Source organism: Crinia signifera, chromosome 4, assembly GCF_055691185.1.
Source record: "Crinia signifera chromosome 4, ASM5569118v1, whole genome shotgun sequence".
Lineage (NCBI taxonomy): Eukaryota > Metazoa > Chordata > Amphibia > Anura > Myobatrachidae > Crinia > Crinia signifera.
In genome coordinates, this window is record NC_139220.1 from 173,723,760 (window position 1) to 173,740,507 (window position 16,748).

At 42.1% G+C, this 16,748-nt stretch overlaps 1 protein-coding gene and 1 long non-coding RNA gene across 6 annotated transcripts in view; one reads left to right on the top strand and one right to left on the bottom strand.

Annotated features, from left to right (window-relative positions):
- Positions 1-13,361, bottom strand: part of LOC146074656 (uncharacterized) — a 164,592-nt gene extending 151,231 nt beyond the window's left edge. For both annotated transcript variants that reach the window (XR_014473447.1, XR_014473446.1), the window contains exon 1: positions 12,817-13,361. This is a non-coding gene — a long non-coding RNA (uncharacterized LOC146074656). The remainder of the gene's footprint in view (positions 1-12,816) is intronic.
- Positions 1-16,748, top strand: part of RELN (reelin) — a 479,555-nt gene that overhangs the window by 242,652 nt on the left and 220,155 nt on the right. The gene's annotated exons all lie outside the window — the stretch shown is intronic.

The window sequence follows — 16,748 nt, forward strand, 5'->3', positions numbered from 1 at the left end:
ACTGAATGGTGATGTTACAAGGAAATCAAGGGTGAACTATAATAGGATGAGAGATTCAGAAAGTCAGAGATTTGGTACAAAATCTCCAGGTTTTTTTAAAGCGGCAATCATTTACAAAATCAAACTGGCTTTACAGTGTAAATGATTGCCGCTTTTAAAAAAACCTGGAGATTTCTTACCAAATCTCTCACTTTCTGAATCTCATCCTATCAAATTTCGCCCTAAGTGTGTATATATATTTTTTGTTAGAGCAATTAAGAATACTTCTCAGCATTTTAAGTAGAGAAGTATAGTTAAAAGGCTGCTTCATGCTTCTTCCCACCTCAGGCTTTTCCTTCTTTGGGTTATCTGACATGAACATGAGATCTACTGTAAATCTTTACACAGTATATCCATAACCATATAAGTGACTGACATAGCTAAAATATGGTTTCTCCTCCTTAACAGATGAGGGGACCTGTGTGCAGACTCCAGGTTGGTCCCTTATTCTTTATGGTTCTGTAGACTCTGGCATTGTGCCAGAGTCTACCATGCAAGCAAAAGTCTCTGGAAACATGCTGCCCACCATGTTCCGGAGACTAAGGAGATTATTCTATTTGATTCCCAAGGCTGCGAATTCCCAGCCTTGCAAGTTCACCAGACGTTGTCCTGCAAATGCCGATACACACGCCCACCCTCACACACCATATACATACATGTCCTACCTTTGTGTGTGGCATTCATAGCTTGTCCTGAAATCTAGCCCCTGCAGCATAGTGTACTATGCACTTCAGAACATTCACAAAGTTCTCCAACACTGAGTGTTAATGAATGTGAGTGCTGTAGGCAGTAATAAAACTGATGTAATGCAAAGAGAAATGATTGCTCTTTGGAATTGCCATCCTGTGTAAAGGGCTCATACACTACAACGATTTCTCTGACCTGAAGTCGGACGAACTCTCCCTGGACCTTCCTACTATTTTGTACTTTTGATCTATTTTTGTATAAGATATAGTGCATAAGATTGATGAAGCCACGCTCTGATGGTATACAGTTGTACCATAGATATATCTGAGGGTCTGGATTAGAGGGCTGGGGTGGGGGGCTGGAAATGCAAGCCAAACATCCTGGGATACATTGCATGCACAAAAACACTCCATTTTCCATCCAATTCCATGTGATTCCGATGAATCAATACTGCAACACTAGCAACCCAGGGGCCCCGAACCAACAATTACGGGACCATGCTTCAGTTCGGATCGTGTGGAAAAAGCATACAATTTTCCACTTTACAAATGATATATTGCCCCGAAAAGTCGGAATCGAACAAAATTGTGCAAAATTGTTGTAGTGTATGGAGCCTCTAAGGCCGTATTGTCAGAGCCGGCGCCACCACTAGGCAGCATTAGGCATTGCCTGGGGGCGCCGGCCACTGGAGGCCGGCACTTGGGAGCCTGCCACCTTACCCCCCCCCAACTTGGAGCCAGGTGAGCGGCGCCCACACCATCACACACACAATGCACGGACCGACTAGGTGGCCGCACCCCTCCCGCCGTAGACCAGGTGAGCGGTGGGGCTTGTCTCAAAGTCCCCCACACTTGTAGAGAGACTCGGCAGGAGCGGTGGACCTGCCCGCCAGTGGAGCGATCCTGCCTCCTACCCCCCAGGCAGCGCGGCCGGTCCCCCCCACCGGCCCTGCTGATAGTGAATATCCCTCTTGCAAATCACACAATGTGGTTGATAGGTTGTCCATTCACATGGTTATGTTTTTAGGCTCCCAGTAACTTTTGATGTGATATTGTGGTAAAATGTGAGATAAGAACAACAAAAACAGCTGCATTATTAATGGATCTGCTTGAAATGACTCATACCATCAATTTTATATTGTGAAATATTATACACGTGTATAGTTTTGTGACATTAAGCATGTAAATAAATTATAATTCAAAGAGCATTTGTTCATTCTAGGCTGCTAAATATTCTTGATACCACTGAATGTTTTTTTAATCATCTCCATCACTTATCTGGTTACATGTAAATGAGGCTGAAAGAAAGGCTATTACATGCTTCCTTTTCTTCATAAGCCATCACTACAAGTTTTATTGATCGTTATATTAAATACCTTATCTCCTGTGACCAATCGTCTGTGATAATGGACAAATGTTCTGCTCTGCTTCTTTAACAGATATTGTATCAAAGCCATGCTCTTGCCATTCAAGAATGTAAAGGCCCCCTTACACTTGTTCAACTTATTGTTCAACAAATTGAACCTGATTGACTCGAGATTTATCCTATGTGCAGGAGGTTCAATCTCTTCCAATCTCTTGGTTATACCCAATGGCACAGGATTGTGGATTGTGTCCTACACATCAGGCACATAAGATTTTGTCAGACAGGCACATCAGATCTTGTCAGATAAATTGACTCAAATTGGATCAAATCTCAAAAAATCTCACAAGTGTAAGGGGCCCTTAAGATGGCTCATGCCAGGGACTTCTTCCTGGTGTGACAGGGTAAGATGTACAGTGAGGAACAGCAGAGGCCTTTAACTGGGCTCCTCAAGTGTGTGCTTTTAGGAAGGTAGTTGGTGCTTTATTTTATGGAAACATTTTCTGTACTGCATTGTTTCTGTGCTATGTTATGCTCATTCTAACTGTTAAGTGCCCTGAGTATTATTGGAGAGAGCTCTATATTAATAAAATGATTAGCATTATTATTATCACTGCTTAAACCTTCAAGTAGTGATCTCTTATGAAGCTCTTTGAATAAAGCTGGCCAAGGATATCTGGAATAAAATAAGAATTACAATGTGGTTTACTGGTTTATTATATGGTCATTTAAGTGTAGCAAAAGCAGCAAATTAAGCAAACCTTTGGCATTTGCATTGTCCAATCTCACACCAGTGTCCTACGGTGTGACATCTGCTCCGGTGCCACTCACATTTAAGGGAGGGGCTTTTGCACTGTATTTTTGTTACTTTATGTTGGTCTGCGGATGGGACTAAAGGTGCGTACACTCGGATAGATTTGGCCAACGATTCAATCTAGTTAAAGATTTCCTCTGAAGTCCTGCACAAACGATTTGGTGCCAAATGATGAACGATTGAGCAAATGATTACACATGAACGATTGATCTTTAACGATGGTGGAGGGAGAGGGAACCAGTTAATTAGCCTTACCAAATCATTCATCGTGCATACACATGAAACGATTGGTACACATCGCTAATGATTGGTCTGTGATCTTTCTGCATGCAGGAAAGATCATCGACCTCTACCAATGACCGGCGGGTATGCGCATCGTCCGATATATCGTTCATACACACAGAACGATTTGAGCGATTGATAGTTTCAATTGGTCGGGAGCACCCAGATCTTTTGCCAAATCTATCCATGTGTCCTGAAAACGTTTACCACGTATACAGGTTGTTTATACTAATGAAGAATCTGTACCTTCTTATAGACTACTATATGTGTGTGTGTTTTATAGTGTGCAAGGTTTTTAATTCACTTCAATTGTAATTTTAGTAGTTAAACATCAAATTCACACTTAAAACACGTTGTACATGTACAGTCTCACATACTTGTCCCAGGAAAGTTGCAACAGGAATGAATGCATTTTCAGCCTTAAGAATTTCTCGAGGATGGCCAGTCCTGGGATTGGTAACATCCAGTATTTGGCCCCAAAATTGCCAGAATATCAGGATTAGATAACGCATGCGCTTCTCCTGTCCCTGGTTCTCGCAGCGTGACATGGTCAGAGGTCATGCTGTGCAGGCCGCACCGGTCTGCCTTATTAAGTAAACCAATCCCACGAATCCCGGGATTGAGCATTTTTTAATCCCGAATCCTGAGATTAAAAAACTGCCCTGGGATTGGCTTCCCTAATCACATTCAATGACCTATTGTCATTATTGCGATAATGACAATCGGTCATTTATCGCGATATCCAATTACTATAAAACTTGATAAAGAGTAACAGGGAATAGATTGCTGGCATCAGGATTCCCCCACCGTCCTCAAGGCAAAAGAATCGGCAAGCTGCTAATAGAAGACCCCAAAAGTGTTCTTAGGGTTTCCCTACATCTCAGATTCTCCAAGAGAGGAGAAGATTTACAACATTTTATGTTCCAAAGTACAGTAAACAAAGTGTAAGCTTCTTTCCTAACTGATTTGTCAGCTATGCTTATTTAAGTTCTGCACATTGCTCATTCATTTAGAGACATGATGCTCATCAGTTTATGGTCAGTGAAAGATATAAGGTATACTGTATAATATAATAATTGGGAAAAATGAACCACATGGAATAAAATAGCATATATAAAAATACATATTGTTTGGATTGTAATAAAAAACTATATTATAAATAAAATTGTAAAATTCAATGAATACATGAAAAAAAGTGTTGGAAAAATGTAGAATACATGTTATATAATATTTGGTTTATTAAAAATCATTCTAAATTGTACAGAACACATAAAGCATAGAATGCGTCCACAAATTGCGTTTTGACAAGTCCCATTTAAAGGGACCTGTTTGGCAGGAAGGAGTCTGCACATTTAAATCTATGACTGCGTTTACACATTGCCTTTTAGCAAGATGCAGTCGAACAGGAGCTGTTTAGCAGGATGCTTATGCAAGAGCAGGGCCGGATTCAAGCGTCAGACCTTCCCTAGTTATTGGTGGAAATACAGTATGTGTAGGGCATCAGAGCCGGATTAAGGCGATGGGGGCTCTGGGGTACTTAAGACAAGGGGGATGCCCTTAGGACTAATAACCACACATCATACATACACCAAGCACACATAGGCACATCATACATACATACAAAATACACAGCATACATCATTAACACACTCAGCATATATATATATACATACATACATACATACATACATATATATATATATAAATGCACAACACACACTGCATTTGTGCGCTGTGTTTGTGTGTATGTAGTATGTGTGTTGTGTATGTACATGTATATATGTATTGTGGCAGAGACAGCATATCTCCACATTATTTTTTTCTGCCCCCTGGAGCCTTAATCTGTCTCCGACAGTAGGTGTTTCCGACTTGTGACATGTATGTAAATGGAATGGAGAAAAATGGATCTCTGTGCTTCTTATTCTTCCACATAGCATTTGTCTCAAGCATGCTTACTACTTCAGAGTGTATATGGAAAAATGATATTGATAAATATTGTAGTCACAACACTTGTGAAATACAGTACATATTTGTTGCTGTGTGTTGGCTACTGCCACAAGTTCTAGGTAAACAAAAAAGCATAATAATGTTAATACATATAAATTGAATAACATTCAACAGATTTGCTGAGTACACATTCTTCATGTGCTCCTGTTTATACATTTGCTTAATACAAATAGATGCCAAAAGTGTGAATGTAAAGAACACATTTAATTTATTTTTGTTTTACTGAAAAGCAAGTGGCTGTAATAGCTTGGTTTGCGCACATTTTTTCTTTTATTATTTTTGTGCATCAAGAGATATCATTTAAATAGAAAAATAGGTCTTCTGTACTTAATAACCAAATGTGTATTGTATTTCATTAATGTGGAAGATGTAATGCAAATGCTGAAGATGAGAGATAGGCAACATAATTGACAGCATTTCAGGTTTTTTTTTCATGCATTATAATTGTTCAGACATCTACAATCCCCCATGCAGACTGACAGGGACTAACGGAACAGTGTTTCTTTTATATGTTGCTTTCCAATGTACTTGTCACAATCAGCTATATGATTGTAGTATGAGGGTTTGAAGACGAGCCAATTAAATATTATGCTGACATGTTGGAAGGCTGACATAATAACGCACACTTGGTTCTTTGCATCCTGTCTCCTGTTTGTCAGATTCCTGTTTTTTTTTGTTTTTTTTGCATGAAAACCACTAATGATTAATACAGTTGGATTGAAATTATTTTATTTGACTTGCAGTTTACTTTTATTGAGCTTTGAAAAGACACTGAAACGTGAAAGGATACTGAGAAATGTTTAAAATATTCCTACTATTATCTGACTGGAAGGCTTACTGTAGAAGGTAATGCACCATAATACATATGGTTGAAACTAGGGTCAGAGTTTGCAAGCACTATAATATACTGTAATGGGGTGGTAGTGTAGTAGGTACAACTTCTTCCCTTGTCCACCACTGGTTTAACTACTTGGATGTAGCACAGTATACAGGTTAAGTATCCCTTATCCAAAATGCTCGGGACCAGAAGAATTTTGGATAACAGATTATTCCGTATTTCAGATTATTTTTATATTTCAATTAAGTATCTTGGGGTATCTTACATTTATGTTGTATAAACACATCAAACACTTGAAACAGACACAAATATATTTTCTTTGTGCATAAAACAAGGTTTCAAAACATGAAACAAAATTTGTGTACTATCTCAGACACTGAATTTGAATGCTAAGCGATCATGTTTGTGCACATATTATGTGCCAGTTACATATCATGTCCCCAGTAGTGCTGTTACAGATGACCCCAGTAGTGTCAGTTACATATCATGACCCCAGTAGTGCTATTACAGATGTCCCCAGTAGTACCAGTTACATATCATGTCCCAGTAGTGCTGTTATAGATGTCCCTAGTAGTGGTTTTAGTTTTTTTTTACTTTCTGGAATGTATGGTTTTCGGAATAATTCGGATAACGGATACTCAGCCTGTACTACATGGCAGCTGTAATCACATAAATACAACAGTACTCCATACTATTCAGCCCATTTTTTGTAGAACAGACAAAGACTTCATTAGGCTTGGTGTGAGCCCTAGCTAGGGATGCCAATCCCGGGGCATTTTTTCAATCCCGGATTTCGGGATTGAAAAATGCTCAATCCCGGGATTCTCGGGATCCCGGGATTGGCATCCCTAAAAGAAAAACATGCCCTGTCCACCCGTTTAATCGACATGGCAGGGGGTGGGGGGTGGACATGGGCGGGCATCGACAAGGGGTGGGCGAGCGGGCGGGCATCGACAAGGGGTGGGCGAGCGGGCGGGCATCGACATGGGGTGGGCGAGCGGGCGGGCATCGACATGGGCGGGCGGGCATCGACATGGGCGGGCATCGACATGGGCGGACGGGCGGGCATCGACATGGGCGGGCGGGCGGACAGAGCAGCGCTGCAGCCCCGCAGATTACAGTACCTTACATAGGCGGGCTGGAGAACATAGCGCTGCGGACGGTGAGGGGAGGAGGTCAGTGCGGCCGGAAGCAGTCACCTCCTGTGATAGGCTGCTGTGGCCTGCGCAGCGTGACAGTCAGAGGTCACGCTGCGCAGGCCGCACGCCGGGGTCGGGAACAGCCGGGCAGCTTCTGAGCGGGTGCTCAGAAGCTGCTCGGCATTAGACTGCGCGTGCGCAGTCTAATCCCGAAATCCCGGGATTGGATACTCCAATCCCGGGATTGAAATCCCGGACATTTTGGGGCCAAATCCCGGGATCCCGCCGATCCCGATCCCGGGATTGGCCACCCTAGCCCTAGCTTGTCAGAAAGGCTTAACCATGATGCCCATGATCTGACTGCCTTCCTCCCCCAACTAAAACTTCGAGGCCCTGAACACTTCACTTGACTTAAGATCTGACACCCAGACATTGTTCCACAATTGCTGTAGTTTCTTATTCACTCAACTTTAACAGAGAAGCAGATGCAACATAATTTTGGGTACCTCTGTGAGGTGGTTCACAAATTCAACAGCAGACACACCAGGTAAAATGTCTGCTACTTAGACTACTCTTATATCAGACAGGGAGAGGCAGGGGATAATGAAAAGAGGCAATGGGGGACAGGACGAGTGTGAGAGGCAGAGGGATAGCCGGGAGAATGTGATGGGGAGAGGTAGACAGTGACTGGGAGAGACTGAGGGTGACGGGAAGAGGCAGAGGTTGATATAAAGAAGCAAACCGGGATGGGCAGAGGCTATGTGTGACTTGGAGTGAAAAGATGATGGGGTGAGACAGACAAGAGACTGGGAGAGGCTGCTATTTGACTGGGGGGCATAGAGGGTGATAGGGAGGGGCAGACAGTGACTGTATCCTGTTTTGAGAATTTAGGAAGACAACAGCATTTTGCAGTCTGCTGATTTGGAAAAGGCTGCACTCCTCAACTAGATTAGGGTCCTCTCCCTGGTCCCGCTCACGTAGTTCCTCAGCTTTAGCTCCGTGCCAAAAATATAAACGCAACACAAAGATGCTCTGCTCCGCTGCCGAACCAAAACCCACACTATGCGATCAGGTGAAATGGCACAGGGGTTTATATACTATCTGTCAAGGCAGGAAGGTGAGATTGCAACGGCTACAGCTCACCACATTGGTTCGAGGTTGACAGGAAGATTGAATACCCCCTTAGTATTTAAAACTGTTTTTAAAGGCATCCCCTAGATGCCAGCGGGCCGTGTTTGGTTCATACTGTAGGTGTCAAACCATAGTCCTTATTGATAAAATGGTAACTGTGATCTGCAGTGCGAATGAGCCTTTTGCAGTTACGTCAGTGAAATCACATGCATTGGGCTGTTAGCACAAGCAACAGTAATGTCAGCACGCAGTAGCTCAATAATAACTACCCTGACTGCACCTCACTGACGTAGTGCCTGTTATGATGTAGGCCGGCATGATGCCTCCTGCTGCATTTCATATTAGGGCAATTGCGGCTGTTTCCATGTAAGCAGCAGTGATAGTCTCTACAAGCACATTTAAAACAGGCCCATAGCTTCTAACTTTTACTACCATTCTTGTAATACATATGTAAAGAGAATGCAAGGTATACCACTGTCTCCAATTACATAGCTAATTTGTTTCTAAGCTGTATTGTTTACAGTTTATCAACACGTAATATATTTGACACGTCAGCAGGGCTTATTAATGTGGCAGATCGGTATTGTGTATTACTATTGTCTATACACAAACATAAATGTTCAATGTATACACTTGAGATTAAAGCTATTTCAATTACTATATAATTAATCACAATGCAGATATGTTGTAATATTCAACAGTGTTTCCCTATTAATCTCTTTCCTGTTTTCCCTCTAACTCTCATATCTCAGCTGTTCTCATTACTTAAATTTTAATTAAAAAATGTCCTCTCTAAGGAGAAATCAGAAGTGGCAAACATAATCACTTAAAATATTACAGTCATTACAGAAATTGGCTGTAGGATTTTCAATTTGCCCGCAATCTATTTTTTCTATTGCCTCCAAAGTGTTGTTTTTTTTTGCATCCACATTGTTTTTTAGCTAATCTGGTTACCAGAAACCCTGGATGGGCTGAGTGACAACTCCTTAATGGAGCAAATTGATGACTGTATGCTCATGTAGAGGTGAAAGCAAAAAGGACAGATTTCTTTCCATCTGCCACCAGCCCGTTGCAAGCTTGCTGTCCCCAAATACCAGTGTATTCATTCCAATCAAAGTGATGTCGCCAAAAAATAAATTGTGAGGCTACAGCTGTCTCTAAGAATTATAGGCCCATTGGGCCCAAAGGAAAAACTATGAAAAAGCTTCAATGTTCATTTCTATGTAAGCTGGCAGTGGGTTTAAATAGACTGAAGCTACAGTGGTAAATCATGCTGGTCTGTAAAGCAAAGGGAACATGTAATGGGGACTGAAGCTATGAAATGCGCTAATGTGTACTTGAAATGTTACTACTTGTCCCAATTTAGAAGTGTAATTGGTATTTAAATTCATGTTCGTTAGCTAGCCTTTTCATCTTAATTTTAATTGTTTTCTATTTTACATCTTTACTTAGAAATTAGCTAACACAACAAGTTACCCTCGTACTCAGCTACCCTGATTTTTATTTTTTATTTTTTTATTGACACACTGCTATTTTCTTGAAAGAGATTAGTTTATTTGATTATAATATCTAGCCAAGTTTAAAATAATTGTATGGTTCAGATCGGCTTTATTGTACTAAAAGAACAAATGGAGCATTTGCCAATGGCCCACCTTAAAACATACTAGTCCAAAGAGATTTGGTAGGAGAGGCAACTATTGTTATGGAAGTGGCCATGAATGTCAAAGCAGCTTCTGCATCTAGCATTATTGACCATACTGAGCCTAAATCTAGAAGCATAATAACTTGTCACTGGACTCCATGCAAAGTCTTTTTTTTTTTTGAAAACTAGGGAAGGGTGTCACATTCTGGTGTCAAAATTATGAATATTGACATTAACATTGACTTGACGATGACTGCATATAGATTATAAACTCTGCCTGGGCAGGGACTGACAACTTAAATTAATAAATATTTGTAAAGAGCTGCATAATATGTGTGTTATATAAATGTTAAGAAATAAATGTACTTCAATAGAGGTGAAAAGGAAAGTCAAGTAAATTTTAAAGAAAAAAAAAAGGATTTCCACGCAGTTTAGCTCATACTAAGGTTATTAACACAGAAAGGTAAATGTACTTAAAATCAAATTTCATCAATTTTAAAATCAATCAACCCTGGTGTTGTCTAAATCACACATTTAAAAACAAAGTCACAAATTGTTAGTAAATGTGTAATTTAGACCAATTCGATGTCAAAAATCCTCTGTAAGTAAATGTGTGATTTAGACCCTGAAACCTAACATTGATGTTAATTGATTTGAAATTGTTGAAAATGTATCTTTTTAGTGAATTTAAGATCTCCTTATCTCAGGAAACTTCACAATAAATAAAATTTCCTTGATCGGTTGACCACACAAGCCACTATGGAAACTCATTTTGGAAGGCACCGACTTCTACATTGGAGTTCTTTGGTTGTGCTGCCCTGTCTGGATATATACCATTGTTTGCTATAGTGCTCAGTTTTTTCATTCATATATATATATATATATATATATATATATATATGCATAGCGGCCCGGCACTCCTTTCAACGCTGCAACCACCCCGGTGCCCTCTGGATCAGTGTATAAAGTCGAAATGAAACAAGCAGTGGCACTCGTAGGATTTTTCAAAACGTGTAATAGGTACAACAGCCAAAAATCAACGTTTCGGGGCTGGCACGCCCCTTTGTCAAGGTGTAGGTGTGTAACAAGAATAAAACAGTGTGCTTACCTTAAATAGAGGTGAATACTGTGCCCCATTCAACCAGAACTGTGTTGCTCCCTCCCGCCGGCGTGTCCGTGTCCGCAAACCAGAAGTGTCATATTTTTGCTGGCCGCTGTGTGTCAGAGAGACTGTGCGTTCCAGGCGCCTAGGCGTCTGATGTGTGGAACGCAAGCATCACCAGGGTGACTGTCTCTCTGACACACAGCGCCACAGTGCCAGCCCTCCTGCCACTTGCCGCCAGCTCCTCAACACCATCGCCCACCCCGCTGACTACTTCCACTGCAGATCGCATTGCGAGCGATTGCATGTGGTTAAAAACACACATGCAATGCGATAGATATTATGTGCAGCACATAATATCTGGCGACACGAGATGTGGCCGGTGGGCCTGCGCATCGCATTGGGTGACACATGTGATGGCATGCGATCCATGGGATTTGTCACAGGGATATATTGAAATCGCAGGCATCGCGTACAATATCTTACATGTGTATGAGCACGATAATACTTGCAATGTGAGAGGGACAGATGCAGGGTGAGAGTGGCAGGGAATGCAGTGGTGTGAAGCATTAACCTTTTGTCACAAGAACATCAAAATTGCATTATCACAAGTGAGTGGGCCCTGCCAACAATGGGTCACAGTGATGAACCACTACAAAGGCAAAGAGGATTCTGAACCCTCAAGGATAAACTGCTATATGAGAGCAGAAGGCATTAGAGAGTACTTGGCATAGAACAAGCAATCTTTAAAGCAATGGATTGAAGTAAAAGCTTACACCAAGTCTCCAGCAGAAAGCTTTTAGTTAAGCATTTTTCAGCTACTCCGATGGCATACAGACAAAATTGGCTTAGATAGCAAATGCACCGGCAAGGAATTATGTGTGGATTATAATCATCCATACACAATTCAACTTATCTGCTTTTAGCAGGATACTCAGGCTCTTGAATATGTGCCAACCACAGAGATCAGTAATTTTGGCTGTACACATCTCATTGTAAAAATAACAATGTCCTGACACTGAGCAGAGTTGTGCTAGGTCATACTGAAAGTGGCAGCAGATAGTGGCACAGTCTAATAGAAACATAGAAATAATGTCATTTTCTTTATAAAGGCTCCAATCAGGGTTGAAAAGAATATAACTAATAATACATAGTTCACACTATACCAGCTCATGGTGCTTCTGTCTACATTTTCCCTTGTCTATTATGCAAATGTAAGATAGAGAAGTAGACTCGTATTACAGTACGTGACATTAAAACAGAATTTAATAGACACAGTCTAAAACTACAGACATACAAGACATATATACAGTATTAATACATGCTTTTAGAGAGCGGAAATGTGATTCCCATGGGATATATGCCATAGTATTTTAATCTGTACTACATGCTAAGAATACTAACCTAGGTATACAAGTATAGTGATGATTCTAATTTTTTAAAAAGTAGAAACGTTATTAACTCAGTATAGAATAAATTTAATCAAATGCAGCACATATGTATACTGTATTCAAAGTGTACACAGGGCCGGTGCAAGCCCTGTCGGCGCCCCAGGCGACCCCCCCGACTGTGTCGTCCCCCCCCCGCCCCCGTCCACCAACATGTGAGACCATGGAAATACAAACACAGACATGATGTGGCAGGACATGCTGGCAACTATAGTTCCACCAGCCTCTTGGGAGCCACAGGTTGACCAGCCCAGCCAAGCCACAGGCATCTCCTGGGACTGTCCCCATATACAGCGACCGTGTGCCCGCCCAGCGTCCGCCTCACCTTGTAGGTTTTCTCAGTGATCCTGGCCACGGATTCGGGGTCCCGGGACATGGCTCCGGCTGGCTCTTAGTCACCACACGCAGTCACACGGGCATGATGCAGTTCCCCACACAGGCACTCATAGAAGCCCTGGCAGCAGCAGCTCTCCCTCCCTGGGCTGTTCCCGGACTCTCAGCAGCACACCTGGCTCTGCCCTGTGACCCGCATCATGCCCCCGCCTCAGACGCTCTAACTCCCGGGTCCTCACTGTCATAACAGCGGGACCGACTGGCGGCTGCGGTAAGCGCTCAAAGAGATGGTCCCCAATAGCAATGTAGCATCCAGGACAGGTGCACACCCTGTCAGCGACCCCCCCTCTCCCCTTAGCTCACCAGCTCCTACCCGATCCACATGGGGGGGGGCTGCGGGCGCAAACTGTGGATTACCGCACTCTGGGGGGGGGGCATCCGCGAAGATTTCCACTAGCTCAATGGGCGGGCTCCAGGGGGGGTCCCCGCCAAAGATTTCTGCTGATGCGGACGACCAGCACAGGGAGGGGGGGGGGGTGTGTGGCAGCGGGTTTAATCCAGATCCACGGGCGGGATCCATGCAGGGGGTGGGCGTACGGCTAACCTTCTCCCTGTTGTGTGCCATACAGGATTTCTTCCTACTCTCCTCGGCGGCTCAGTTCCGCCCTCAAGTGGCCGGCGCCCTAGGCAAATGCCTAAAGCTGCCTAGTGGTGGCGCCGGCCCTGAGTGTACATAATACACTTCAATATCCAGAATTGCAGCCATTATATGTATATATACATACTACATATAATAAAGGATTTTGCCCACTATGACAGGACATGTTAATCAGTCAAAAATACTAATTTTGTGTTTTTCTTACTTGTATTAAAACAATATTGTAAAACCTTTCAACATTTGTGATGCATCTAAACTAATTGTATTTCAATTTTAATTAAAAAAAGCATGCTAATGAACACAAATGGTTACTTGTACTGATGCCGCATTATTATATGATGACCTGTGCAAGAACAAGCGATCTGTGAGTCTACACTCCAGCGCTGTCCTCAGTGCTGAAGTCAGGGGTTAATTGCCTCTGTCAGGATCCTCTCCATTTATCTCAGTCCCAACCTCCATCTACTCTCTGCCTGCCTTGATCATCATGTGTTTAAACAGCTAGCTGGTGAGCAGCAGCAAGGCTTTCCAGACTTTGTGATGTTGGGGAGGTACCAGGGAAAGATGGGACAATGTGATATACGGCATGGTACCTAAATTTGTTTTGATGGTTTAAGTGTTGCTTTTATCATTTGCAAATATCTAAAATCTTTGAAAATCATTGTATTTTCATATGGGAAGCATAATGAATATATCATACTCATAGATGGGAGATGCTTTTCACATGCATGTAAAATTTATTTGATCTATTTCCTGTACTCTCAGACTCAGACAAATTGCATTGTTAACCTGAAAGTGCATTGCACTTGGTGTATATATGCTAAAATGTATCTTCACAGAATATAAACATACAGTATGGATTTAATTGGTGATAAATGTGGCACTGGCACTTTCTGTGACTTTTTAACTTCTGCTCCTAATCACGGTTTCATTTATTATCAGCACAGTTTACTGTATTTAATGGTGATCAGTGTACATTTGATGAGCAATCTAGTCTATAAACTTCAAATATTAGAATTAACATGAGGAAGTACTGTAAGTGAAATAATTAGTAGGAAACTGATTACAACTACTGTAGATACGGCTCATTGAATGTCACTAAAAGATGTGTAACATTTCACACAATGTTAACCAATGGTGCAGATTAAGCTACAGCTCTAGGCCTCCACTTGAAATTATTCCATAGTTGCCTACCCTTCTATGGGGAATTCCCGAATCATTGTAGAGTTTCTCACTTCCCTGCTAAGCTCAACCAAACTTGTATTCCTTACTACCCTGTTGGGAATCCAGATTGCGCATGTGCGAGTCCAGATCTAATGGGGAAGGAGGTTTTCACTCAATCATCATTTTACCCTGATGCAGTGCTGGCTTGCAGTTCCTCCTTATATATAGTTATATGGGCTGGACTGTGTCCCTATCCAGCTGTCCTCCTCTTTCTCCTCCCACTACACCCATTCCAGATATCAATGTTTAATCACAGGTGTCAAAGGTGGAATTTGTTTTGAAACCGGCTATGGCCCTTGAGGAGGAGTGACTTCAGAACCTGATGTTTGAAACTGTGCTGGGTGGATAAAGTTTCTACACATGAATCACCATAAGAGTGGCTTCACTTGACCCAGAATGAGAGCGCAGAGTCTAACACACTGGGTGGTCTCCACTAAAAGCCGCTGCAAGGAGGTGTGAACTTTAGCGGCCCCTGATGTGCAAGTCACAGCCCCTCAACTTGGCCCACTCTCAGTTGACCGAGTTACAGGGTATACAGATGAAGGCAGAAAGGGTAGAGTCTCAGGATGGATGGATTGACTAATAAATTGAATGGAACTGGAGCCAACAAATATTGGACTGAATGGAACTGCCGCACTGAGTGGACTGGACCTGAGAAGATATATACAGACTTGATCCGGAGAATGACCAGATGGGCTCAAGCGGAATAGAGAAGATATACTGTGTGATAACTTGATCCGGAGAATGACCAGACAGACTGGACTGGAGATGAGAAGATAGATAACGACTTGATCCAGAGAATGACCAGATGGACTGGACTGGAGATGACAAGATAAAGCAGAATACATGAAGAATTCCTAGAAGCTGATCCACAGGGATAAGCTCAGGACACCAAACCTCTTGAGAGGAGGACAAGTGTTGCACTGGTGTCTGTTTAGCCTTGGAGGAATTCCTTTAAATCTCCTGGGCTGCTCTGATTGGCTCCAGGGAGGAATTTCAAATGTTTTATTGGTTGGACTCCACCAAGATAGTGCCGACACTGCAGAAGCTGTGGTACTGAAGAAATGCTGGTCTGCCATTCAGTAGATGACACGGCAGACCCGGCACCTGGGGGCTGCAGCTGAGAGCGGGGACTTACAAATACAGAAATCACCATACTGAAGTATTCCTCTAAGAAGAAATGTATACGAACTGGAACTATCTGTGGAAGATACTGTTTTACCTACCATTTGTATATCCAGGAGGATAGACAAATATGCATAAATGTTTGTGTCTTTAATGGCAAAATATGGCTTTCTATTGACCTTTCACTGTTCATGTAACTCTGGCTAATTGATTTGACCTTTGCTCTCTATTGTAAATTTATAAACAAGAGATATATGAATACAAATATCAGATTCATCACGCTTCACATTGAATGGTATTCCCTTCTGGGTGAATGGAAAAAGAGAATTAATACCATGTGACAAAATATGTACACGATGTTCCCAGTATCTTATCTTACTTTTATAAGTTAATTTAGGTTAATGAATCACTTTTATAATAAATCAGATGAAACAATTGTCAGATTTATAAAAATCCAAGGTAAAGATGTGTACTACTTCTGCTATAAATATAGGTTATTCTTTATTTTCATAATATTTTATTACTAAAATAATAAATTGAGAGAGATGGTGTAGGTGTTTTTGTTGAGAATGTCTTTTGGGAAGATACTCTTTGTTACACTCACCAGGGAGTGTTGGTGAACCTTAGCAGGGTTTTCCTGGGGAACGCCTGGAGAGTGACGGAACAGACGAAAGGGTAGTACCACTATGGATACTGGACTGCAGGTCTTCAGCCGAGGGGCCTCTGGATGTCTTCTGGGTAGCCACCTAGGACACCCAGGTCTAAGTCCACAGAGCACACAAGTGAGCCTTCTTGCCAATAACAGTCCTTTTCCCATAAGACGGTAAATGTCTACCGGTACTCGTATGCCGCCTGGTCTTACGTCGGCAAGTGGCAGTGTAGACTTAAACCCAATGGCCTTGGGCAATTACCTGTTGGGA